The following is a 27667-nucleotide window of genomic DNA, read 5'->3' on the forward strand; positions in this document are numbered from 1 at the left end:
CCTGTCTCTACAAAAAATTAAAAAATTAGCCAGGCATGGTGGTGTGTGCCTGTAGTCCCAGCTACCTGGGAGGCTGAGGTGGAGGATCACCTGAGCTCAGGCGTTCGAGGTTGCAGTGAGCCATTGCACTCTGGCCTGGGAGATAGAGAAAGACCGTGTCTCTTAAAAAAAATTAATTAAATGAAATTAGTTAATGTCTGCAGTGGCATTAGCCACATTTTATGTGCTCAGCAGCACAATCTATTGTCAGTAGCTGTCTGTCATAAGTTGCAAAATAGATCTAGAACATTCTCATCACTGTAGAAAGCTCTCTGGGACAGTGTTCTAGAGACTCTTGAGTTGCATCTTGTAGTATTTATAAGAATTTAAACCTACTAGTACTGTGCCTGGGTCTTAGCAAGTGCAGAATGTGAGCCACTTGAATTTTGGATGGCTGTCAGTAGGGTAGGATCTTGAATAATCGTTTTTTTTTTTTTTTTTTTTTTTTTTTTGAGACAGAGTCTTGCTCTGTCGCCCACGCTGGAGTGCAGTGGTGCAATCTCGGCTCACTGCAACCTCTGCCTCCCGGGTTCAAGCAATTCTCTGCCTCAGCCTTCTGAGTAGCTGGGATTACAGGCGCCCGCCACCATGTCTGGCTAATTTTTTGTATTTTTAGTAGGAATGGGGTTTCACTATCTTGGCCGGGCTGGTCTTGAAACTCCTGACCTCATGATCCACCTACCTCGGCCTCCCAAAGTGCTGGGATTACAGGCGTGAGCCACTGTGCCCGGCCTATTGTTTTTGAAACTATCTTTGATAGTACAAATGTATTGCAGTGATCTAAACTTTAAAAATAATGAAAAACCATTAAAACCACATTATAAATAAGGGAAGATTTCTTCTCTTCTTGAAGCAACTATCCAGGTTCTGCCATGGGGTCTAAGGATGGTAAGAGCAGGGAGGGGTCTGTGTTTGTTGCTTTTTTTTTAATAGTAGAGAAAAGGCTGTTTGGAACCAAACATGTGGAAGGCTGTTTTACTTCATTTTGTTTTATATCCACTGAAAATAAATACAAGCTTAGTTAGTGTTTTTTTTCTTCCACGATGTTTGAAGGAAAGCCCTGGATTTCTCTCTGTGTTGCAGTTTGAACTTTAACCTGTGGCCTGGTAGTTGAAATGGATTGTGCATTTTGGTGTGGAAAAAAAGTCGAATTGCTTTCTCAAGATTGACTAAAATGTTTTAACTCTTCATAGCAAATGAGGCGTGAAACAAATTGTCAAAAGCATGGAGACAAAATTACTGCAGTACTGAATGTTTAACTGGCTGGTGGCTGTTCTATCGAAGGTGTGAGCCGAGCAGATAAATGTGTAAACGGCACCTTTCTCCTTCTCTTCTACCCAATTTTTCACAGCTTGTCTTCACTAGAAGACCTCCATCTATGTCAGAAAAATCACAGTCCTTCTGAAAGTGTTAGATTACAGTGTTGCTGTGAGGAATAATTAGGAAGTCCTGTAGGCTATGGATTAGAAGAAATAAACTTCCTGTTTGCAAACATTTTATTTCACATCATCATTAGATGAAGCAAAAATACATCTTTTAGTGTCTCTGAAAGCTTGATGATATGTAAAGGATGTTAGTTATTTATGCTCATATTCTTTCGCATTCGTTCATTGTGTTTCATTCTACTTGGAATATTTTACCTTTCTTTTTAGGATTTAGTAGTTTGAATAATAATGCTTAACCTGAAAAATAATAAAATATTTAAATCATATACTTTTTAGTTTTAAAATATCAAATGTTAATTTAAGGAATGTCCAGAGGTTTAATAAGGAGGACTTTAAATTTTTGGCTGTTCCTTCACTTTTCTTTTTGAAGCTTCTATTTAGGTTCTTAGGTTAGGATTTCTCAAGATCCCTGCCTATTAGAAGGCTACTGCTCTCCTAGCCCACTGGGGCTTTGATTTCTAATGTAGGTCATTGAATGGCCAAAATAGATGTGCTATACAGAGTGCAAGGCTTTTAAATAAGGAGAAAGATTATGTATTGGCATTGTTTTTTGTGGCTAAGTGTAGGTTGAGGGTTATTGTTTATATTTCTAAGTATTTTTAGCATCTCATAAGCAAAGAGATGGATGAATATATGTGTACATATGTGTTTATGAGTATGTAGCTGTGTGTTATTTGTTATGTACACAATATGTTTCGCAGTTTTATTATAACTACAAATATGAAAAACAGAAATAAAGCATGATCCTTATACTAATGCAGCTGATTATACTTTCGCATCTTTCCATGTAGTTTTTATTTCTGATGGGTGTATGTGTGAGTATGAACATTTTTTTTCTGTCCTCCCAACCTATTTTGTTTTTTTTTAATTACTGCTATAGCGATAGGTGTATGTAAAGAGTATAGTAAATTGATTATACAACTTCCAAGCAACGATGTTTTCTTTTTATCAGATTGACTCTAGTTTGCAGAGATGATGGAATTTTCGTGCGTGTGGTCTTGCACATTTATTAAGCCTTTTCAATGAAGATTTAAGAGCCAACATTTTATTTATGAAATGCAGTCCACATTTATAATGTTGTATAATAAAAATGTATGTACATTTCCTGTGATTTTTCAGTATAGAAGAATAATGGATCTTGCAAAGATTGTAGTCACTGCTACTTGCCTTTTTAAGAGAGAACCAAAATATTTTCCTTTCCTTTCCTTTTTCCTTTCCTTTCCTTTTTCCTTTCCTTTTTTCCTTTCCTTTTTCCTTTCCTTTTTCCTTTCCTTTCCTTTCCTTTCCGTGTTCTCTAAGCTGTCTGTCTATCTATAAATCTTTATCCATCCACCATCTTCATTCCTCTGTACTTATCTGTCTTATACTTACCTAGACTTACCTTTGCTTTCGTTTTGCATTTATGATTTTTCCCTCCTTTCTCTTCAAGTGAATGCTTTATTTTTGTTTTCATGGTGTGTTTTTTCTTGCTTTCATTTTATCTTTCTCTCTCTCTTTTTTTTTTAATTTCTTTTTTGATCTAGTTCTTCCTATCTCTCCACAGCTGCCCACATTGAGTGGGTTAGTTGTAAGTGTCCCATTCCACATCCTGTCTTGGGTGGGCTTTCCTATAAGATTTTTTCTGGGTGTCTGTTATTACCTTTTTTTCCAATACATATTAAACAATTGGCCATTTTTAATCATGTTTAGGAAACACTTAGCCTTGTTTTCCTCATCTGCAAAATAGGGATGATGAAACTTAATTTACATGGTTGCTAAGAGAGCTAAATTAGTTGAGGTGTGTAAAGCATATAGCTTTACATCCAATGTGAAATAAGTGTTCATTAAATGTTAGTGGCAGAGGTAATAGTAGTTGTAATGTTGAATTGCCTGGTATGATGGAGAATGTTTCTAAAGAACACCCCTCAAGGCTGGGCATGGTGGCTCACTCCTGTAATCCCAGCACTTTGGGAGGCTGAGACTGGCTGATCAGTTGCGGTCAGGAGTTCGAGACTAGCCTGGACAACATGGTGAAACACCATCTCTACCAGAAAATACAAAAATTAGCTGGGTGTGGTGGTGCAAGCCTGTAGTTCCAGCTTCTTGGGAGGATGAGGCAGGAGAATCACTTGAACCCGGAAGCGGAGGTTGCAGTGAGCTGAGATTGCACCACTGCACACCAGCCTGGGCGACAGAGCAAGACTCCGTCTCAAAAAAAAAAAAAAAGGAATACCCCTCAATTTTGGATTACATTGATAATTAGGGGCCAGATCATAAAGAGAGCTTTATTTACTGTATTAGTTCGTTCTCACACTGCTATCAAGATATACCTGAGACTGGGTAATTTATAAAGGAAAGAGGTTTATTTGACTCATAGTTCTGCATGGCTGGCGAGGCCTCAGGAAACTTAACAATCATGGTGGAAGGCACCTCTTCACGGGGTGGCAGGGGAGAGAATGAGTGCCCAGCGAAGGGGGAAGCCCCTTATAAAACCATCAGATTTCGTGAGAACTAACACAATCATGAGAACAGCCTGGGGGAAACCACCCCCGTGATTCAATCACCTCCCACCAAGTCCCTCCCACAACACATGGGGATTATGGGAACTATAATTCAAGATAAGATTTGAGTGGGGACACAGCCTATCATGAAAAGATTACATTTTATTCCAGGGGTCATAGAAACCGTTGAAGAATTTTATTACTAAGACAGATGTGATCTGATTGGCCAAAAAAAAAAAAAAAAGAAAAGAAAAGAAATTGGCCCTTTTTGTGTCTTAATGTTCCTATTTCCCCCACCCTTAAAATATAAAATTTAAAGATTAGGCAATATTACTAATGGCCAGTATTTATAAAGTGACATGTAAATAGGACAAGAGTTTAACAAATGTAAACATCTCATTAAATTTTAGTACTTCACTTACCAACCCTTGGATGTTTAGCTAATAATTGCTAATTATAACTATGCATTTGTTTGCTTATACTACTCTGGCGGGAACAGGCCTCTCTCAGCTTACTCAGTAGGCCAAGTTAGAGTTTCTGGGTTGAGTCCTAGTTTTTCAGGGGTGTAGTATTGGCTCCTTGATTTGAGTCTTAGGGAAAATCTGGTGGAGACACTTTGCCTCCACCTGCAGCCTGCTGTGCTGTATGTGTAGTGAGGGAATGAGACAGGATAGGCCTGAGAGTAAAGTGGTCTGTTTGAATCCCCAGCTCTGCCACTCATTTTTTGTAAAATGGGAATAATGATAATATCTAAGGTCTGGGGTTATTTTGAGGATTAAATGAGGTTGCATGTTTGAAGCATGTAGGATGTTATCTGAGTGTCAGCTATTATTGTCACCATTACTATTATTGAGGAAACCTAGCAGGTTTACACTTCACCAAGGAAAGGTAGCTGTTGGTTTGCCTATAGGAGTATGCTCTCTCTGCTCTCAGAGGGCCTACAAGAAAAATTTTTTTCTATCCAAATGTCACCTTTGCTTTTATTTTCTTTCCTTTCCATACACGGAAGAAAAAATAGGAAAAAGAATTACATATACTTTGCAACTCTTTTATTATTTATTTATTTTTTTTAGAGACAGTGGAGTGCAGTGGTACCATCGTAACTCACTGCAGCCTGTAGCTCCTGGGCTCAGGTGATCCTCCCATCTCAGCCTCCTGAGTAGCTGGAATCACAGATGCACACCGCCACAGCTAGCTAATTTTTTAATTTTTTTGTGGAGATGGAGTCTCGCTGTGTTGCCTAAACTGGTCTCAGACTCCTGGCCTCAAGTGATCCTCCTGCCTTGGCGTCCTGATGTGTTGGGATTACAGGTGTGAGCCACTGTGCCCGGCCACATTTTTCAGCTTTGAAACCTTGTAATGTGAGTTTCCCCTCACTCCAGTTAGAAAGCTCATTTCTAATTTCCGTATTGGCCACTTTTTCTGTGTCACATTCACTAAATTAGGTTTAATGGTGGGTCCCAAAATCATAACCATAAACCTTGTTGAGGTTCTGTTTTCTTGTCCGTAAAATGGGGATTAAGTGAATTGCTGGAAGGGTGCGTTGCCCAGGTCCTCAATAAATGATAAACTCATGTTCAGCACATTAAACAAACTTTTAAAGGTTTTTAAATAAAAAAAGCAAAGGCTTATGGTCTTTGGAAAGTTCTTTCAGTTTCTCAAGTTGGGACACCGCGCCTTACCGTGCAGTTCAGTTGAAGAACAGGTTCTACCTCTGGCTTTCAGAACCTCCTTAGAGCTGGTTTGGATCTGTTCCTGCTCTCTACGTGTCCTTTCTTCTAAAAACACATTTCACAAAAATACATTTCACAGACTTTACTGTATCATATTTTCAACCAAAGTTTAAGTGGGGATTGTTTGCTCTTGCTTAATAATACTACTTTACAGATCATTTAATAATTTCCAAAGTGCTTTTCTTATCTAGTCCTCGCAGTAATCTTGCTAGGTTTGGTTAATATCCCTGTTTTGTGTGCGCTGAAGCAGAAGCACAGTGACTTGGTTAAGGACACGACTTGATTTCAAACCAGGTTTTGTGACCCAAATCTGAGCTTTTGCACCTCACACTGTTGCTGTGTGTTACAGTGATTCTTTAGCTTAGAGACACGTTTGGATCAGGGGGTCACCAAACTTTTCCTATGAAGGGCCAGATAGTAAACATTTCAGATTTTCTGGGCCAGATGATGTTTGTTTCAACTACTCAGCTCCGCTGAGGCAGTGCTGAGTGTCCATAGACAATCCGTAAATGAACGTGGGAGGAGGCTGCGTGCCAGAAAAGCTATGGAGCTGAAATTGAATTTCATGTAATTTTACATGTCTTAAAATATTCTTCTTTTGATTTCTTTCCCCCAACCATTTAAAAATGTAAAACATATTCTTAGCTTATGGGTCCTACAAAAACCAAGCGGTGGACCAGATTTGCCTGGAGGACCGCAGCTTGCCAACCCCTGGACAGCGTGCGTTTTTCCATTTCCAGTTCCATCCAAGTCTTGTGCACCCTCCCCACCCCCCACCCAATGAAGCATCTTTGTTTGCACAACTTTTTATTCTCTAGCATCTCAGCTAACAGGGAGCTGGGAGAAAGTTCAGATCTATGGAGCGGAAGAGCCCAGGGTGAAGGAGCCAGCGGATCACATGGTGTCGGAAACGCCTTAAGCAAGAAGCTTGCACGTCAGAAACCAAGCTCAGGGCTCTCTGTTTTGTTTTGATTTTTACTGCCCACCATCTAATTGAGTTTCTTCATGTTCTAGGAGCTCTGTCAGTTCTTTGATTCCCCCACTAGAGTTTTGAGTTTTTTTCTTAAGGTGTTTTTTTTGTTTTTTTTTTTTTGAAAAAGAGAATTATAGACATATAGTGTGTTAGTATAGTTTGATTATTAAAAGATTCAAACGCTGGCAAAAACGTGTATGTTGAATATTTAAACTCTCATTTACTGCTTCCCCTTCCCAGAAGTATATGCTCTTAAGTTAAATGTGTCTTTTAGTTGATTTTAAAATACTGCATGTGAACATAGACAATTATAGAAATGTAAACAACTGTATATAAGATGATATTGTACGTGTTCTCTGACCTTTTCCTTACAGAAAGTTCCTTGGATCACACCACAGTGGTTCGACTTTTTGCTTTGGGTAATTTGTTGTGTGAGCAGGAGAGGTTCTCAGTTGTCTAAGCAGTCACCAACAGTGAAAAAACACAATATCATTTTTTTTGCTGTGGACTGTGGAATCATTTTAGAATGTCATCCTCTTTTGAGGCAGTTGGCAGGATTTGCCCAGAAGGATCAGGATAGGGTCTTTGGGTCTGAGTCCTGCGTGACTTCCTTTTCTGACAGCCTCAGATGCAGTCCTAGACTCCCGTGTCATTGAGCGCTGTCCATAACATCTTACCATGAGTGTGCTATAAAAATACAACCTCTTCATTGTTAAGTTGTGTTACTGTTGAGGCTTTAACCCTATTGTATCCCAAAGCAGAAGCAGAGGTAAGTATTTCAAAGTAATTGGATTTAGTAATTGAAATTTCAAAAGTAATTGAGAGATGAGAGCGTTTCCTATTTGGAAGACGTCAGCTGGATTTTATTTTATTTTTCCTGAAGTTATTTTCATTCTGTCTTGTTAGCTTTAGAAATAAGAACAGGGAAAACAGAAAGGAGAACATGTAGTGGTATAATGTAGATCTTGAAATACTTCAGAGTTCTCATTCTTTTTTCGGTATGGTACTCAATAGGTATTCTAGTCAAATGTAGGCTATATAACTTTGTAAATAATCTCTCTTGAAAAAAGGGAGCCTTCATTGCATTCTTGGCAGCCTATCACGTGGTGCTCTTGTGAGTGTGGGCTCCAGCCTACATTGACTGTGAACCAGAGCAGCCCTGTTGCTAAAGTCAGTGCTTGTAATTCTCTTACAGTCCTCATACCACAGATTTCCTTGCAATCATACTTTTTTTCTTTCATTCTCTTTTTTACCTGTTTTGTTTTCAGTCTCAGCTGAAATTGAATATATATAAGTGTACTAACTCTCCATAAAGAAGTCTTTTTCTAATCTACATGCCACTATGAAAATTGAAAATAAAAACATCTGTATTGTTTAATAAGGATTTATTCATTAGTTGTGCACATTCTTTATTTGTTCATTTGGTTTTAAAATATCAATGCTCTTATTTTTGCTTGATGAAAGGAGAGAAACTTCTTTTTAACAAATATTTTTAGAGGCACTAAAATCCTTGATTAAAAACAGTGTTAAGGATTTGTATTTCATTGTGCTTTGGGAGAAATGTCTTAAGATTTGTACACACGAGTTTGTTTTATCTGTGTGACTCTAATTAAAGTTAATCAAAGTCACATGGCTTAGCAAATCACTGAAGTTTCTTTTTGGAGGTTTTTATTCATTTTAGTAATTTGATTTGTTGATTTGCTATTAATCTTTTAAAAGCGAAACATCAATAACCTAATTTTATAAAGTATCGGGTGTCTTTTTTTTGGCCTACTTTATGTTCCTTATTCTGTACTTTCAAGCAGGCACATAAAGGCTCAGTCTGTTTCAGCTCTGTGCACCGCTGAGCAGTGTCATACCATGACTGACCTCCTGATTAAGAGGAAGTCAGCACGTGAGAGCCACGTTGAGTCTGCTGGCCTTAGCTTCATGTGCTATGTGAGAGATGTGGTCGTTTTGTATACACAGGGTGTTATAATGGGATACTGACATTTTACGGATCCAGAATCCTGTGTATAAATTAAGCTGACTTTCTTTTTAAGAAGACATTTTACAGTTGTAAAATTCTCGCCTATTTGAATTTTGAGATCTCGATGAAACATAATCCCTGGAGTGCTCTTTCACTGTTGCAGTGTAATCTTTCCATATGATACCTGATTTAGTTGGAAGCAACTTAGTAATTATGCATACTTAAAGGAAGCAACTTAATAAACAGGATTTTAGAGAAACCCAATCAGAATTGTAAAATGATACTGGTGAATCAATTGCATTACATAGAATTATTGGGTTAGATGTAGGTTTGAGATAAGTGGGCAGACCTGAGGCTCCTGTACCACCACCATTGTCAAGAGCATGTGAAGATTTGCCTTTTTCAAAGAAAAAAAAAAAAAAAAGGACTCCCTTTCCCTTGGTTCATTCAAAAATGATTCAAAAGTAGCCTTCTCAAGTCTGGTGGCTGAGGGCCACCAGAAAGTGGAGCGGGCCTTGGCTCTGACATGGGCTTAGCATGGTAGGCTAGGTAAATTTAGTCAGCTTTGTGGAGGTGGGCACAGTTTGTTATGTGGTCAGGTGGCATGCAGAGGACAAAGAGATGCAGCTCTGAACTTGAGGATTTAAGCAATCATCTGGGAAATCGGCACAGCATGTGGCTGAGGAATCAGATTCAGGAGGGAGGTGAAGACCGTCAGGTGTATCAGGCCCCACGTGTGACCTCTGCTGCTTTACATGTGAAGTATAGGAAGGGGAAAAATAACTATTGAAAATCATTTCTATTCCTTGTCAGCATATACACGTGTACTATTAAATAGTCGCAGTTTAAACTACTTATTTTCAGTTCACTGTTTTGTACACATTGTCCTATATTGGTATTATTGCTAGCATTTCTGCCAATTTTTGAGTTAGAATTTAGGGTGACCTCTCAAGAATATTTTGTCATACTGATTCCATCTACAGATATACATTGTGGTAGGTTCTGGGTATAAAAGTGTAAATGGTAACAGCTGCCATTTACCAAAGATCAACCTGCCAGCCCGCCTGCTTTATAGATGAGGGTATTGAGGCCTGGGAGGTTGAGGAACTTGCCTCAGCTCCTGGAGCTGCGCTGGATTCCTGCTCTCGTTCTGTCTCCCTTGTAAAGCGAGAGGGGTGTTCTCCTTTGGTTTGTAAACTCTCTTGCTATTTCACAGCCTCTGGTGTCCAGAAGACAGACAGACAGTGGCAACCAAACCTTCTAAATTTTAGAACACAGGTTTCCTCAGGGGTCTCTGATCTCTTGATCGTTTTCATTTTGCCTGGTGGTTTCAAGATAAACTTGACATAGAAGGTGATCCTTGAGTCAAGGCCTGAAAGATGAGAAACCAGCCCCCAATAACTTCTGGAATCATGTGTCTTCAGGCTTCTGGTCAGTGAGAATGTGAGAGCACCAACACCAATGTTTTGTGCAGCAGCAGGTCTTATGTGGGAGGGGCAAGAGTGAGGAAGAGCTATATGAAATGCATATTATTTGTATTAGCTTGTGGATTAGTTTGCTGTTGCTGCATAACACATTGAGTGGCTTAAAATAACACACATCGATTATATCAGAGTTTCTGGAGGTTAGGATTCCAGGCATGGCTTAGCTGCCATACTCTGCTTGGGGTCTTAGAGGCTGTAATCCAGGTGTCAGCCGGGCCGCATTCTCATCGAGAGGCTTGACTGGGGAAGGCTGCCTCAGACTTGTTGGCAGAATTTATTTCCTGGTGGCTGTAGAATTCATATCTGCCTGCTTCTTCAGTGCCACCAGCAGAGAGAGAATCTCTAACTTCTGGGAAGGCCTGGACTCTCTTTTAAAGGGCTCACCAGATTATGTCAGGCCCATCCAGGCCACTGTTTTAACTTAATGTCATGTAATTAAGGAGGGGCTTTAATTATATCAGCAAAGTCTCTTCCTTTGCTGTATTTTCTTAGTTAGATGCAAGTCACAGGTCTTACCCATACTCAAGAGGAGAGGATTACACAGAAGTGTGGATATGAGGGGCATAAATCCCATGGATTTATTTTAGAATTCTGCCAACTACAGGTTGTGTGTTATAATTCATAAAAATAGCAGTGGTTTCTGTTGGTCTGTTTATGCTGCTATGACAAAATGCCAGACAGAATTTCTCCCTCTCAGTTCTGGAGGCTGGCAGTCCAAGATCAAGGTGCTGGCAAGGTAGTTTTCATTCTGAGGCCTCTTCCCTGGGCTTTTAGGTAGCTGCCACCTCTCTGTGTGCCCACTTGGTCTTTCTGAGCATGTGCAGGGGGAGAGAGAGGATGCAAGAGCCTCTGCATGCCTGTACCAGAAGCCTGGTCTGTCTTCTTATAAGGACAGCAGTCCTGTCAGATTAGAACCCATGCTCATGGCCTCTTTTAACCTTCGTTACCTCTTCATAGACGCTAGTCCCAAATACAATCACATTGGACGTTAGGGTTTCAATGTAGGAATTTTGGTGGGGGACACAATTCATTCTGTAGCAGGCTAAGAAAGTCTTCTAGTTACATTCTGCTTATCTCAGGGGATATCAGTTGGGGTATAGATGCCTTCCCCAAAAAGCATCATGACTCTTATATTATAATATGACCTTGGGCAAATTACCTACTCTAGGAGATGATTTCCTTCAACTAAAATAGTGGTTGGCAACATTAACTACTTTGCAGGATTTTTGTTCGCATTGGTTGTGCCGTGTGTAAATCACCTATAGTGTGCCGAGTGCACAGGAGGTGCTCATTAAATGGTGGCTGTTGTTGCTGTATTTGTGCCTTGATATTTCTGCATCTTTCTCTCTCTCTTTTTTGAGACAGGGTCTTCCTTTGTCGCCCAGGCTGGTGTGTGGTGGCATGCTCATCACAGCTCATTGCAGCCTCAACCTCCCAGGCTCAAGTGATCCTCTGTTCTCAGCCTCCTGAGTAGCTGGGACTACAGGCATGTGCCACCACACCTGCCTAATTTTTGTATTTTTTGGTTTTGTTATGTTGCGCAGGCTGATTTCTTTTTTTAATTACTATCTACCTTAAATGATGAATTCCCCATGAATCCTTCCATTTCTTCCAGAAAGAAGTGGTTACCCTCCCGTGAACTCATAGGACAGTGGCATTTATAAGCCTCTGTCCTATAGTATTTATAAGCTTATTTTTGCAGTGTATTATTTGTATACATCTTTTGTTTCTTCTGTTTCTTAAAGTCAAGGACCTTCTTATACCTCTGCTTATCTGTTTCATAGTGCCTTGTACATTAATATTTTTTCAGTTTAAACAATGTTGAATGAACGAATAAATGAAGGGGCATGGCCTCTGAGGTAATGTGTTTCTTCTTTCATCTAAATCTTTGTTTCTCAATCCTTTCTAACTCATGCCTTCTTCTGAAAATCTAAGTTTCCTTACACCCCTTCCACCTTTCAGTATCTCCTCCCAAAAGACCAGGCCCGCAGCTCCCATCTCCCTTGATGAGACAAGCTCTACTTTTCCTACAGATCCTCAACAGTTGAGATTATTTTATCAAGCTCCACTTTCATACTTTCATGTGGTATGTTATTAAAAAAAATAGCTTTTCTCCTTTCTTTTCCAAATAGAAAATTATAATCCTGGGGGGGTGTGTGTGTGTGTGTGTGTATTTTTTTTTTTATTTTTTATTTTTTATTTTTTGAGACGGAGTCCGCAGTGTTGCCAGGCTGGAGTGCAGTGGCACCATCTCGGCTCACTGCAACCTCTGCCACCCGGGTTCTAGCAATTCTCCTGACTCAGCCTCCCGAGTAGCTATGACTGAAGGTGCATGCTGCCACGCCCTGCTAATTTTTTTTTTTTTTTCGTATTTTAGTAGAGATGGGGTTTCACCATGTTGCCCAGGCTGGTTTCAAACTCCTGAGCTCAGGCAAGCTGCCCGCCTCGGCCTCCCAAAGTGCTAGGATTACAGGCGCGAGCCATTGCGCTCAGGCTATCTTGGGTGCATATTTTAACTGGACCCTCCTTGTAGCCCTCGTTCTTATTTATGTAGCATTCATTCATTTTCACCCTTGAGAATTACTGCTCTAAACAATTTGTGATATACTATAGAATCCTGTTACAGGAAGTAGTGAGGTTAGAATTTAGTGTTCAGGTGCAGTATTGTGTCTCTACCACCTTTGCACATGTGTAAGATAATATTCTGTCTTCCCTTTATATGATTCTTTTTTAATGACAGGGTTAAATTGATACACATTTGAATTTGTTGAACGCTATTCTCCAAAATGATTCCAGTTTGTGTCACTTAAGAAGTGACCCTAGACATATATTACGCTTTCATAAGACCTTTCTCTCCAGAGCTTATAGTGCTTTGCAGACATTACCTTATCAATACTTAGGGCATCCTCGTGAGCCAAGCAAGAACTGGGAGCTGTTGCTGTTTTTTTTTTGCAGTGGAATGACACAAGAGGTTCAGGAGGGGCCTGCCCTCCAGACTCCATCTCAAGGATGTGTGCACTGGTCAGACCTTACCTTCATGCTCCTGCGCTGTGGATTCTTCACGATAGCCCACACCATGAGAGTGGGTACAGTGTGCCAGCAAACACAAGATAATAGAGTAAATTTACAAGGTGATATTTATTTTTAAAGGAATACATAAGAATCAAAATTCCATGTACGGAAAGGAAGGTAAAATATTAATACATCTGGAGTGGTGGCTCACGCATGTAATTCCAGCACTTTGGGAGGCTGAGGTAGGAGGATCACTTGAGCCCAGTAGTTCGAGACCAACCTGGGTAACATGGCAAGACCCCGTCTCTACAAAAAATACAACAAAACTTAGCTGGGCATGGTGGCACGTGCCTATGGTCCTAGCTGCTATGGAGGCTGAGGTGGGAGGATCACTTGAGCTGGGTAAGCCATGATTGCCACTGCACTCCAGCCTGGGTGATAGAGTGAGAGGCCCTGTCTCAAAAACAAAAACACCAATGTAAAGTACATCTGGTTTCCACAGGGGGCCTCTTTTAAATTCAAGATGTCTTATTTAAAAGAGGCTGTGTTTGGAATTGGATTGCAGTGAATGGGGGTTGTTTTAAGCCTACCCCCCTCTGTATTCTGGAAGTTACGTTATGCCTTTGAAAACAAATTGGCTTGGCGTGGTCAATCCTGCTTTTAGTTAATGTTGAGAATGTGGGAAACGCAACCATGAGCTTGTGGGAGAGATGGGGTCCCAAGATTTAAGGACCTGTTTAGAATTGGGCATCTTTCTGAGAAGGCAGATTGATGGTAAAGAAAAGTAGAATCTTTGGCTGGTTTGATGTTTATGTGAGTGCACTTGAAATAAGATGTTGTAGGCAATGCCTTCTCACTTTTGGGAGGATGATACTCAATAACTATTAAAAATCCCCTTTCATCCCTTGTTCTGTACTCTTCATTTTTTTTTTTTAATACAACAAATGCTTTTTAGCCTAATCTCTGTTACTTGTGATGACAGGTTTTTAGGTGAAGACCCATCAATTATCAATAGACTATTAAATATTAAATAGTGAGCAAGAAATCCAATATAAAAGTGTGTATGTAACAATAATATTCAAATATTGTTGAAAGACTGCCTGCTTATGTGTTTTGAGTTTACATAAAATGGATATACTTTGTCTCCATTGTAAATTCCTAAAATTTCTGGTCATGCCTTTTTTATTAGAAAGCCTAAGAAAGGAAGAGTATGGGAAATTGAAATGGCTGGCAGTAGACAGTATGCCACTCTAAGATAGTGCTGCTTTTATCTTGATATAGACATATCCAGACATATGTATATATTTTGTAACGTAGGGTAAAATTTTCTACTGTTGTTTGTCCATATACATTCTAGTTATTATTTTAAGATAGTAAAGATCCTTCATGCCCTGATGCTAGATTGGTATATTAATTCATTTAGCAGAAGGGTATTGATATTGAGTGTAATTAGCATGAAACACTTTCAACTTTTTTAGGCTGAAAAGCATAATGTAACTTCTTTAGTTTTCCTCCTTTCTCCCTTTCTCCCCACACCCATTTTTAAAATAGCAGTGCTTTTCATACTGTCAGAATTTCATGTTGTGACACCCTACTCAGAAGTTATGACAGCAGGGTAATGACAGCAACTGCCTCCTGAGAATCAATCAGGCAATTAATTTTGTAAATGAAATGCTGATTATACAAAGCTTCAAATGAGAGGCCCAGTGATTAAAATCAATTTAACAAATTGTTTCAGGTGGGACTTGATTAATAATTTGCCATAAATGCTAAGGATATATGACCAGCATACCTTGTTGTTCCTGTTACTATCCAGCTATATATAAAAATCGACAGGGAAGCTCTATCTATCTTTATATTAGTGACACTTTGCTTGTTTGTTTACCTAAGTAGGCCTGGGTAACAGTGAAAATGGAATGCATTTTTACATTTTTATGTCATCCTACTTAATGTTTTCCTGTGTTCTGCTTTAAAAAACATTGCCCAGGCAGGTTTGAGTTCAACCAAGTTAAATAAGTTTTTTCTATATAGGACATTTTAGACTTTTCCCATGTTAATATATGTTATGAATCTTAAAGAATGGTGTGTGCTTTATACACATTTTGCATTCTTAATTACAATAACATCTATTCATATACTTTGGGAAATACTGTTTTTAGAATACTAGAAATAGTGACATTATAGCATGGAAATTAAAAAATGCGTATGTTTGGAGCATTATAACTTGAATTCAGAAGGCACTTGGAATAGGAGATGGATGTCTTTCCAGCAGTCACATACCAAATATTTATTAAGTGCCTGTTATAAGTCAGACAGTGTATCGATTTTCATAATTTTATTACTTATACTTGACACAGCTAGGAAGACAGTACAGTATTGTTTAGAAAAGGATGGCTTGGAGAGAGGTAAGGGTTAAAAGACGCACTTGGGTTTCTTTAATTTTGTTTTTTTATTAAAGAAATAATAGCAATAATAGTTGTCCATTGGGTGTCAGAAGTTGGGGCTATAAGGAAAATTAGGGTGAAGAAAAAAACATATCTGGCCTTAAAGAACTTACTGTCTGATAAAGGAGGCAGAGATAAACAATGGGTTGCAGTTGATGGTGATAAATTGAGTATCTGTTAAATAAGAGAGCTGTGGGGAACGGTGGAGCCTTGTGAAGGCAGGCTGCTGTAGTCACTGGTATTTCCCCGGTCTGGAAGTGCTTCTTCCGTTTACAGGGCAGCCACAGCTGTGCTGGGTACAGAGTGTTCTAGAAATGGGCTTGGAGTTGTGTGCTCAGGCATCGGCTTGGCGGTGCGTAAGAGGGCTGTCCAGGTACAGGGCGGGCTGAGGCCCGATGGGTCGCTGCGCCTGTCACCTTGAGGCTAACCTTGTTTGTTTGAATTTGTTCTTCTGGAGTTTAGATTTTTCGGACCCCTTTATGTCCTCTTTCTTACTTTTGATCTTCAAGGAAGTTTATTGATAAGATTTCTGATCGAAGAATGGGGCAGAAAGGAGAAGTATCTCTAACAGCCCACATTCTTTTTGATACCACAGCATAATTGGAAGGTCTGGCAGGGAGGGACAAAGGATGATTCTAGAATTATCGCACATTAGAACAGTAAGGAACTTCATCCCATTTGCCCTTTAATTAAAAAAAAAAAAAGGCCGGGCATTGGTGGCTTACACCTGTTAATTCCAGCACTTCGGGAGGCCAAGGTGGGTGGATCACCTGAGGTCAAGAGTTCAGACCAGCCTGGGCAAAACCCTGTCTCTACTAAAAATACACAAAAAAATTAGCCAGGCGTGGTGGGCAGGAGAATCACTTGAACCCAGGAGGAGGAGGTTGCAGTGATCTGAGATTGCACCACTGCACTCCAGCCTGGGCGACAGAGTGAGAGAATCCATATCAAAAAAGCAGCCTGATATTGTGACTCACACCCATAATCCCAGCACTTTGGGAGGTCAAGGCAGGAGGATCACTTGAGCCCAGGAGTTTGAGACCAATCTAGGCAATATAGCAAGACCCCATCTCTACAAAAAAAAATTAGCCAGGTGTAGTAGCACACGCTTGTGGTCCCAGCTATGTGGGAGGCTGGGTGGGAGGATGGGTTGAGCCCAGGAGTTTGAGGCTGCTGTGAGCTGTGATTGCACCACTGCACTCCAGCCTGTGTGACAGAGCAAGACCTTGTCTGACTCTTAAAAAAAAAAAAAAAAGAAACCACACACACACACACACACACACACACCTTTTATTTTGAAATAATTTTAAATTTACAGCAAAGTTGCAAGAATAGTGCAGAGAAGTCCCATGTACCTTTTATTCTGATGCATTACATTTTTACATTTTGCTACATTTATTATTCTGTCTGTTCATCCATCTGTTCATCCATCATTTATTTATAATGCATTTTCTCAGAATCATTTTTGAGAGTAGGTTGTATACATTCCGCTTCTTTACTCCTAGATACTTCAGGGTGTATTTCCTAGGAGCAAGCGTATGCTCTTACACACACCTCAGTGCAGTTATCACTGTCAGCAAACTTAGATTTAATTGCATACTTTAACCTAGAGTCTATATTCTAATTTTGTCTGTTGTCCTAATAGCATCTATATAGCAGTCTTCTTTCCTTCAGTGTAAGATTCTGTCTGGCCTTTGTATGTTGAATTTAGTTGCCCAATTTTTTTTTTTTTAAGAATATAAGATTTGACCATATATTAGTCATGTTAACTTCTTTTTCTTTAATCAACCACATTACAGTAAGAGTCAATATATGCTTACACATAGTTACAGCTCTGACAAATTAGATATCTAATAGGGTCATATCTCTGAAAAGCATTTTAAAACCAGGGGCAAATAGCCTGTGTATCAGCATGGCAAGCACCCTTTGTCCCAAGATAGGTAAGTCAGTTGGTAATTTAAATATCTTAACTGGCATTTTAATACAATTTTTAAGTTGTTTATTTAAAATATTGATAAAATAGTTGGAAAGAGGCATGGTAGCAACCATAGGGATTGCTGGGGAAATTAGTAACTTCTCTGTCTTTACGTAGTGCTCTGATACGTGTTTGGAATTGTTTATCCTTGCAAATCACACTAAACATCTTTTGAATGGTTGTCTGAGGGAGGTATTATTGTTTTTACTTGAGAGGTGGGGAAATTGAGGCTTAGAGTACTTCAATAATTCACTTAATATTTCATGGCTTGTCAGAAGTAGGAGAGAGATGTGAACCCAGGTGTACCTGATGACATACTTTTATGCTCTTTCCATTTTACTGGAGATGGCACATTGCTTTTTGCTTGTGCAAATTCTGATAGTTGACACAACTGCCCGCAACTTTGCAGGACAAAAGATTCTGAGGCTTACTGGACTTAGAGAAAATAATGCTAGGATTGATTAGCAATGTCTGTCTTCTGCACATTGATGGAGGAGTAGAGGGTTTCCATGCCTCATTGATTATTCTGGGATTATACCTCCGTATAATAATGGTGATAATAAAATCTATCCTTTTTTTTTTTTAAAAAAAAGCCTGTTATGTACCAAGAACTTGAATATATTATCTCCAGTTCTATAACAGCTCTGAAATGTTAGTGGTAGTGTTCTTTGTGTACAGATCCATTAACTGAGGTGCAAAGAAGTTAAGTGGTAGCTTTTTTCAGTATCACACAGCTACAAGTGGTGGGGTTAAAATTTGACATATTCTTACAAAAGCTTCTTTCTCAATTTGAATCTGTATTTGTATGGGAAATATACCATATTATTTCTCCTTTTTAAATAAGTGCTTGCTGCTAGGCTGTCAGTAGTGACACATGGTTATGAACAATATTGCATACTTAGAGATGTAAATGTTAGAAAATGTTAAAGCCATGATAAAAGCTTTACAGTTTTTTTGGGTAGCAAGAGTAACAAATGTGAGGAAAAATGGAAATATATTCTATTACTATTTTGGTATTCCTTTTAGATCTAATTTACTCTCAAAATAAACAATATATATAGCCTTTGGTTTGTTCATAAAATTATTACATTTGCTAAATTAAATTTAAAAGTGTAGCTTAGTCAGACAGTAATTTACTCATTGAATTGACTTACAAGCAGCTGAGCTTTGGGGGATGAAGCTAATAATAGGTTTTGCCAATTTATAAAAATCAGGGAAAAACTAGGGAACTAAAATAGTCTTCCTTTCTGGACTTATTCTGTGGCACCTGGATGATAGCTATAAATGGGTTTGATACTTGTTTTTCCCCTCTTCCGTACTCCTGTTTCTCTGGGACAGTCTAGGCTGGGGGACAGACATTGATCAAGTAGTCACACAGATGAGCCCACTGTTACTCTGAGAGGATCCTGCCCGGGCCTGGAGTTCAGGGAGGGCTCCTCTAAGGACATGATGTTGGAGCTGAGTTCTGCAGGAGAACAGAGCTCATTCTAGGTGAAAGAATGACATATTTGAAATGTGTGTGGTTTTTCTAGAGCCCTGTGGAGGCCAGCATGGTTGGAGGGGAGATTTCCTGCTGGCAGAGATGGGGAGGTCCCACAGATTGACTTGGTAAGGAGCTGGCTGTCGTGGAGAGGAGAGGAGGGGTCAGGATGTGTCCTGGATTCTGACATGAACGTCTGGGTGGATGGGGTGTCTTTCTCTAAGGTCAGAGAGAGGCGGAGAGGAGCCTGTGGATGTCTGGGCAGGAATGTTGCGCAGAGTTCTGGGGCTTGGAGGAAGCAGCCAAGGGAAGCAGCATTTGGGAGACAGAAGCTTGGGGAGGTGATGGAAGCTGTGGTCTGGGTGAACTTGTGAAAAGTGAAGCTTTGTCTGCAGGGAGGGGAGACTAGAAGGGTCTTTACCTCTTCTATCTAGTAGTCATCAAGAGGCCTACATTCTAGTTAGAGTCCTGCTGTTTAAGCGACCATGTGGTATTGAGGAAGCTGTTCCTTTCTCATGTCAACAAATGTTAATTATGCCAGGCATGATACTAAGTGCTAGGTATGCAAAGATGAATAAGACAAAATTTTCACCTTAAAATTAACAGTCTGCTGGGGAGACAGGAAAATATGTAGATTAAATTATTGAGTGGTTTAGCTCTGCTTTCAATTTGCTAATTTGTTAAGAGTAAAATAAAAGAGATTTAGGAAGTTCTTTTTATGTGATAAATCCTGTGGTATCTCATTTAATCCACCAGCAACACTGCGAGGTGAGTGTGACCATATTCTGTTGAATAGCTTAAGTTTACCTAGCTAATAAGCAGCACAGGCAGGATTCTCACCCAGGTTTGTCTGACTTGAAACCCTCTGCCTGCTCCGTTATAACCTTTTCCCCAAATTATGTTTCTAAACTTTGGATTTATTTTATATATTAGAAAAGATGTAGGAATTTGAAGTGGTCAAGAGGTGGTCACCTAAAGGCAAATATGGTATTGTACTTGCATAGCAAGAGTAGTAAAGGAATGGGAGGTTTCCTGGGAACCAGTGGAAAGGTTTCTGTACGGATCTGCTTCAAGAACACTGATGCTTGGATTTAAATACCAGTCTTTATGAATAGGTTTGGTAGTGAGTCCAAGCCTCTGTCTCCCCTCGCACCTCTTCAGTGTTTTCATTGGTGAAGACTTGGGTGAAATAGTATGCTGATTTCATTGATGGTTGATGTCAAGCTAGAAAATGCAGTTACTATAATAAGTCAGATCCAAATCAAGATCTGAAAAACAACCTCATCCTGGTAGAATGGTGATCAGAAATAAGCGAAATGCAAACAAGCGGAGATAAAGACCAACTGCTTCTACTAGGGTCAACTCCCCAAGTGTCTGATAGGAGATGGGGAGGTGGGGTTTAGTCAGCTGTTGATGGGGATGGGGCTGCCAACAGTGCAGAGCTCTTAGACTGTGTTGTCAGCAGTGCAGGTTCTAGAAAAAGGAAGCAAGAACTGCTCCCCCACTCCCCCCACAATACCTTTTGTGTTGAGGGGGCTGAGAATGGGTATATGTCATGCAGAAAAGGGAAATAGCTTACAGCGATCTTCAAATATTCTGCCAAAGGACCAAAGTAATACCAATGGGTATAAATGACAGGGAGCAGACTTTTGTTACATAGGAGGAAGAAATTCATAACATTCATTGTAGATGCTTTGAAAGGATTTGTACGTACATCACTTACGGACCTGTGAGGCTCTCTGCAGTTCTAAGGTTCTGAGTTTCATTGCTGAATCTTTGAATCTTTGGTCAGGGTGTCTTAAGAATTGTGATCACGTGAGAATATATTAAAGTACTTTGGAAATGCATGGTATATGTTGTTATTATTTGATAATGTAAGTCTGGGATCTTTGGATGGGTGTCTAGAGTAGATTCCATGAACTCCTCTGACACTGTATGCTAAATTGAGAATTCCATGGTTCCACAAATACATATGTTCTCTGCATCTTAAGAAAACCAAAACCAAGACCAAAAACACCGGCAGTGGTCATCTTTTTCAGTCAGTTATGAGTGTTTTGAGGTCTCTCCCCCAATATTGCTAATGACGTCATGGTTAGAGGGCACCGATAATTTGATGGTTCTTAGAGTTAATAACAAAACAACCTTTTCTGCCTTGTCTAATATCTTTTTTTTTTTTTTTTCTTCCAGCAGAGAAGGGATTTCACCATGTTGGCCAGGCTGATCTTGAACTCCTGACCTCAAGTGATCTGCCTGCCTTGGCCTCCCAAAGTGCTGGGATTACAGGTGTGAGCCACCATGTGTGGCCAGTCTTGTCTAATATCTTAGAATCCCATTTCTTGATCCTTTCTGTACCATTGGAAAATGTGGCAAATATTCCTGCATTAACAAAAGAAGAACTTCTGTGTGTTGATACCCACATTTGAAGTTCCAATGTGTTAGTTCAAGTCTTAATAAGCAGGCAGTATTTTGTCACGAGTTGAAGTAAAACACATAGTGGTTTTAAATGCAGGGTTGCATGTTATCCTATTTCAGTCTGATGATCGTGTGTAGACACACCAGACCAGAGAAGGGACTGTGGACCCAAGCTGGGAGACTTGACTCTGGTCTGAGCTCTGCTACCTCGAGCCTCCCTCGTGTCGTTGGGCATGAGAATCTCTTTGGCGATTACATTCTGCAGTAGTGGTGGCAGTGGTAGCTGAGATTCTTGGTTCTTTCTGGCTTAGAGAGGAGTAGGCACTTGTTACGAAACAAGGGAAGAGTCTTTAGTGCCCACTCTTACTTTTGCCATAAACGGGTTTTTATGCCGTTAGGAGAAGAACCTGACCAGAGTGTGCATTCAGTATTATCATTGTCTTTACTTGTGTCTTCCGCAGGTGTGTACAGCAACTCTGAAGTCTGTCCCACAGTGGCTTCTGGGTGGTGTCACTGGCACGTGACGGGGGACCTCTGTGGTGAGGTGGAGTGGGCGCCCACTGCCCACTGTTCTGTGTGTGCCGTGACCAGGCGGGTGTGCAAGGGAGGAAGACAGGCTAGACGGCCATGTTGCATCCACCTCCTGTTCTCCCTTTACAGAGAGCCAGAGAACTGTTTGTAGTATGCTCAGGGAAAAACAGAGGCATTTCAAGCTATATTTAGACACCATCACAGAAAAGTAAACACAGATTGCTTCCTGATATGACAGCAACTATTTACAGGCCGCTGTGGCTGACCCCGATCCTTATCGAGCTTGTTTTGCATGGCTGTGATCCGTGTGCATCAGTATTGAAGAAATGGCACGTTACCTGACATGTCCTCTCTATGCCTGTGTGTAGTCTGCTGTGTTGGTTTGTTACGGCTGGGCCATAGATTCTCTACTTCTGCACAGTTGGGCTGTTCCATTTTTTCTCAATGAGTAGGTGGGCCTCGGGCTCCAGGTGCTACCATAGCCCTTGTGACCTCTGAGAGCCTTTATAGCACTGGTGAATTTGATGTTCATAATAATTGCAAGGTGGGTTTTATTTCTCCTTTAGTGAATGAGAAAACTAAGAAATAAGGTCACAGTGTACTCGAGGTCCCTGGTGGGACAGGGCTGTGAATCCATTCTGAATCCAGAGCCCCTGCTTCCTTGCTGGGCAGTGCCGTTCAGTACACAGCTACAGACGTGAATAAACACCCCCTGCCCTGTTTGAGCGGGAGAAATAGAGTCAGATTTCAAAAGTTTTCTTTAGTTACTAGTAAGAGAATGTTGTTTCCCAAACAATGGTTCAAAAGGGGGAAGAGTTTTCTTTTCTATCAGCTCTTGTTTAATCCACATGAGTAGAAATTATTTTAGATCAACAAGATTTGATAGTTCTTTCTGTGGGTTTTCTTTGTTGTTGTTGTTGTTGTTGTTTTTTTGTGAAGCGTTTTTCCAATTTGCGGTTGAAGGAATTGGGCTGAAAAAAAGTAGTAAAATATGGTATGCATAAAGATACATCTAATAAACTATGTCCTTAACTTGATATTTAGGAGCAAATACAATTACATAGCCATCTTTTACTATAAATACATGTGTAGGGATACTCTGAAAGCGTGATAACAGAGTATCTAAATATAAAAAGGATACAGTATATCTAAAGTATACTAAAAGTATATAAGCAAGTTGTCCTTTAACTTGGATCATCTTAAAAAGGACAGTTGGATTCCCAGGCCAGCCTCTGAAAGCCTATCTGACATGTAATATAGCTGAATTGTGCTACCCAATATGCTTAGAAGAATCTATATACAAACATTTCTTAAAAATAGACAATGTATTTCTTCCTTAGAGAGAGAGAGAATAACTCCTACTTACATGTACATCCAAAAGTTTACTTTGAATAAGGAGGAAGAAAGTCTTATCAAGTAAAAAAAATTGCATTAAAAGCCAAGTAACTAAAATCAGACTGGTTAGGTTAAGAGCTCTTTGAAAATGGTGGTGTATATATTGTGGCCTTCACAGCACTTGTCTTATTTTCTGGAATTGAAACTCAAGCTGCAGCAGTTGTGGAATGCCATCTAGAAATGAAAACATGCTTGGACAACCTATTTAGAGAAGTTGTTGAGGGCTGTTTTCGATGTGGATGATAACCCTGATAGAGCATAAACTTTCAGTGAGAAATGAAAGTGGTCATACCTGGATAGATGTTAAAAAAACATAAAATTGGCCAGGTGCAGCGGCTCACGCCTGTAATCCCAGCACTTTGGGAGGTCGAGGCAGGCGAATCACTTGAGGTCAGGAGTTCCAGACCAGCCTTGCCAACATGGCAAAATCCTGTCTCTACAAAAAATACAAAAGTAAGCTGGGTGTGGTGGTATGTGCCTGTAATCCCAGCTACTCGGGAGGCTGAGACATGAGAGTCACTTGAATCAGGGAGGTGGAGGTTGCAGTGAGCCGAGATCGCGCCACTGCACTCCAGTCTGGGTGACAGAGCGAGACCCTGTCTCAAAAAACAAAACAAAACAAAAAACATAAAATTGCTTCAGGTTAGATGTGCATATGAGAAGCAGCTTGGCCTTTCTGTTTTCCAGAAGTCCTAGATTTGATTTGTTTTTTGTTTTTTTTTTTTTGAGATGGCGTCTTGCTCTGTCACCCAGGGTGGAGTGTGCAGTGGCACGATCTTGGCTCACTGCAACCTCTCCCTCACAGGTTCAAGCAGTTCTCCTTCCTCAGCCTTCCGAGTAGCTGGGATTACAGGTGCACGCCACCACGCCTGGCTAATTTTTTTGTATTTTAGTGGAGACGGAATTTCACCGTGTTGCTCAGGCTGGTCTTGAACTCCTGAGCTCAGGCAGTCCACCTGCCTCAGCCTCCCAAAGTGCTGGGATTACAGGCGTGAGCTGCCGCGCTCAGCCAATTTTTAGTTTCTTTAAGGGACTGGTAGTGAGAAGCAGGAGTTGAGACCCTCAGTTGTACATTTTTAATGCTCAAAATAGAGTACACAGCAGGATGGATTTGGACTGTGGGTGAATATTTAATAATAGGCCGTAAGGAGAGGTTAAAATTAAATAATTTGCACTGTATGAGTGTCTGTTTTTCTGTCTGAAGTCTCATTGAAAGATATTTGATGCATTTTGAGAGGTTCAGGTAATCTTTGTATTTCATGCTTTCGATTTTCAGAAATCTGAGGGTTAAGCTAACATTTTTGACATGCTGCAAATTAACTGAATTTTAAGTAGGACTGTGAGAGTTGATGGCAGTGATGAGACAGATATTACAAAACAATTTTAGTCACTGATAAGATAAATTTGCTGCACTGTTATCTATAGCATTAAAACATAGACATTCCAATCATTTTCCCGTTTAACATTTCTGCTTTAATTAAGGCAGTTTTAGTCGTGCACTATTTGAAGTGAAATAAGTAGACGTTTCCTATGCCCTGGGCTGTCTAGATTGAATGTGAAGATAGGACTGCCTCAGGGCCCCGTATTGGAAATTTAGCCTGAAATTTGATTTACTCAGCCTCTCCATAGGCCCTTCATTCACTTGGCTGATTTTGAAATCAGCAACTCAGCCTTGATTTTCATACTTCCATAAAAAGTTTTACCTTTTTCAAGAAAATCTAGAAAATAATCACATTTTATTTTTATCAGGCATACATTCTAATTTAAATAATTATGAGAAAATGAATTCTTAGCCCTAGATTTTAGTTTTATTACAAATATATCAACATATATGTTTGTACACTTAATTATGAAGGCGGCTCAGGTTATGTAAAATCAGTATATTGTTTGGTCAAACAAATGTACTGTCATTTAATTTCTGTCATTTTAAGTCCAAACAATGTCTTGGCTGGTTGGTGAAAGTAGTAACAGTTTAAAATTGCATCACATGGTGAATTTTGAGCAGAACAGTTGTTTGTAGGCTGTGGAGCCCGGGGCAAAGCACCCTCTTTCCTCCTGTGTCCTCCACAGAGCTTCATTCAGGTGAGATGGGTTCCTCGTGGCACAGTCCTGTGGATCCCTTGGGACTGAGCTCAGGTATTTCCTATAGGAAGCCTTTGTTAAAACCCATGGCCGACCGAGGGAGACACCCTCTTCTCGCCTTGCCTTGGTGCTTTGTCCCTTCAGGACATCTGCTGTGTTGCACTGTGACCTGTTTAGTCTGTCTCCTTCAGTGAATCTCCAGTACATGGAGGCTTGTTCATCCTTCTGCTTCCAGTGTTGGACACAACACACATAGTAGGTGCTTAGTAAATGTGTGGTGAATGGATTCACCAAATCCTTAAAGTGAACATCAGAGTATTGAGGAAGGCAGAGAAGGGGAAGGACCCATGGGTCCTTGGAGTGGGAGTGCCGGTGAAAGGGAGGACTGGCAGTTCTCGGGGTCTGTGCTCCTGCCTTCCATCTTCATCTCCCCTCCGTCCCTCCTCTTCCAACTTCAGCCCTCACCTCTGCAGCGAGACTGTCCTTGCCAAGCACAGCAGTGGCCTCCTCGTCAAGTATAGCAGAAGCCTTTACCCTTCACCTGACTGCATTCCTGGGCTGCATTTGGCACACCTGTTTCGTTGCTACACCTGACTCCCTTCCCTCCTGTAATACCACACTCTCCAGAGTGTCTACATTTTCTGAACATTCTTCCAGCTTGTCTGTGGGTTCATTTTCCCTTTTCCCTTAAGAGGTGATATTCTCTAGGATTCTGTTCACTACCCATTGTTTTCCTTTCATATATTCCTCCTAAATAAAGTTCATGGGTTTTATTGCTTCCTATTGATTAATTCATCAATTAATGTGCTGGGTACACCGTTCAACTTATGCCCTGGAGATATAATAGTGAATAAAACAGAAAATCCCTGCTCTCTGGGAGTGGATGTCCTCTCTGCTGACTTTACCTATTTTTCTAGGTCAGGCCTTACTCCCCAAGCGGCAGCTCATTGTGTCTCTTCCTTCTGGATATTTTCACCTGGATTTCATATCAGAGCCTCAAGTTTCCTATGTAAACCACTGAAGGCTCCCACTCCTGGGGATATGGTGATTGGCTTCTCCCTCTGCACACTCCATCTCATTTGGCTGCTGGCTTCCATCACTCATTCGGTCTCCAAATCCTGCCGCATTTCCCTCCTAACTGTGCCTTGGAGCTGGGCTTGCTTCCTCCCACCACTGCTGCCAGTTCAGGACCTCAGCCTCACCTGCCTGCCAGGGCAACCTGACCTGCTTCCAGCTGGGTCGGGTGCCCAAGGGAGCAGTCCTGTGTTCATCTGTCAGAGGCAGCCTGAGCCTGTAGAATGCCCTGCAGGGCTCACTCATGTTCTGGCTTCTGCCTGCTTTAGCATCTCCGCAAACTCGTGCTTCACGTGGATCCAGATGGTTTTTATTTCCTGATACACACCAGGCAGTTCATCTCCCTTGACCCAGTGCCTTGTGCTGTTTCTTCTGCCCTGTGGTACTGTACGTGCTGTTCCTTCCCACCTTGGACGTGTTACTCCCCTTTATCCTGGTAATTCTTTTTTCTTTTTTTTTTTGAGACAGAGTCTAGCTCTGTCTCCCAGGCTGGAGTGGCACAGTCTTGGCTCACTGCAGCCTCCGCCTCCTGGGTTCAAGCGATTCTCCTGCCTCAGCCTCCGGAGTAGCTGGGATTATAGGCGTGCAGTACCATGCCCAGCTAATTTTTGTATTTTTAGTAGAGACAGGGTTTCACCATGTTGGTCAGGCTGGTCTCAAACTCCTGACCTCGAGTGATCTGCCTGTCTTGGCCTCCCAAAGTGCTGGGATTACAGGCATGAGTCACCATGCCCAGCCTCTTTTTTTTTTTTTTTTTTTTTTTTTTTTTTAAGAGACAGGGTCCCACTGTGTTACCTAGACTGGAGTGGAGTGGTGTGATCATAGCTCACTGCAGCCTCGAACTCCTGGGGTCAAGCGATCTTCTTGCCTTAGCCGGAACAGCTGAGACTATAGGTCTGCCTGCCACCACGCCTGGCTTAGTTTTTAATTTGTTGTAGAGACAGAGTCTTGTGATGTTGCCAGGATGGTCTTGAATTTACCCTGCTAATTCTTAAGCCTTCGTGAAAGTCCCCATGTACTTACCTCAGTGTGAACGCAGCATCTGGCACACAGTAAGGATCAATATGTGGTTTTAGAAGGGCAGAGGAGGGAAGGAAGGAGCTGTTGGGTGAATGCTGCCTGCTTCTGTAGCACCGGGT

The 27667-nt window shown here is 40.7% G+C and overlaps 1 protein-coding gene across 8 annotated transcripts in view; it reads left to right on the forward strand.

The window, feature by feature from the left end:
• Positions 1-27667, forward strand: part of ARID1B (AT-rich interaction domain 1B) — a 433023-nt gene that overhangs the window by 23476 nt on the left and 381880 nt on the right. The window lies entirely within an intron of this gene.

This window comes from Pongo pygmaeus, chromosome 5 (genome assembly GCF_028885625.2).
Source record: "Pongo pygmaeus isolate AG05252 chromosome 5, NHGRI_mPonPyg2-v2.0_pri, whole genome shotgun sequence".
NCBI classification, from domain to species: Eukaryota; Metazoa; Chordata; class Mammalia; order Primates; family Hominidae; genus Pongo; species Pongo pygmaeus.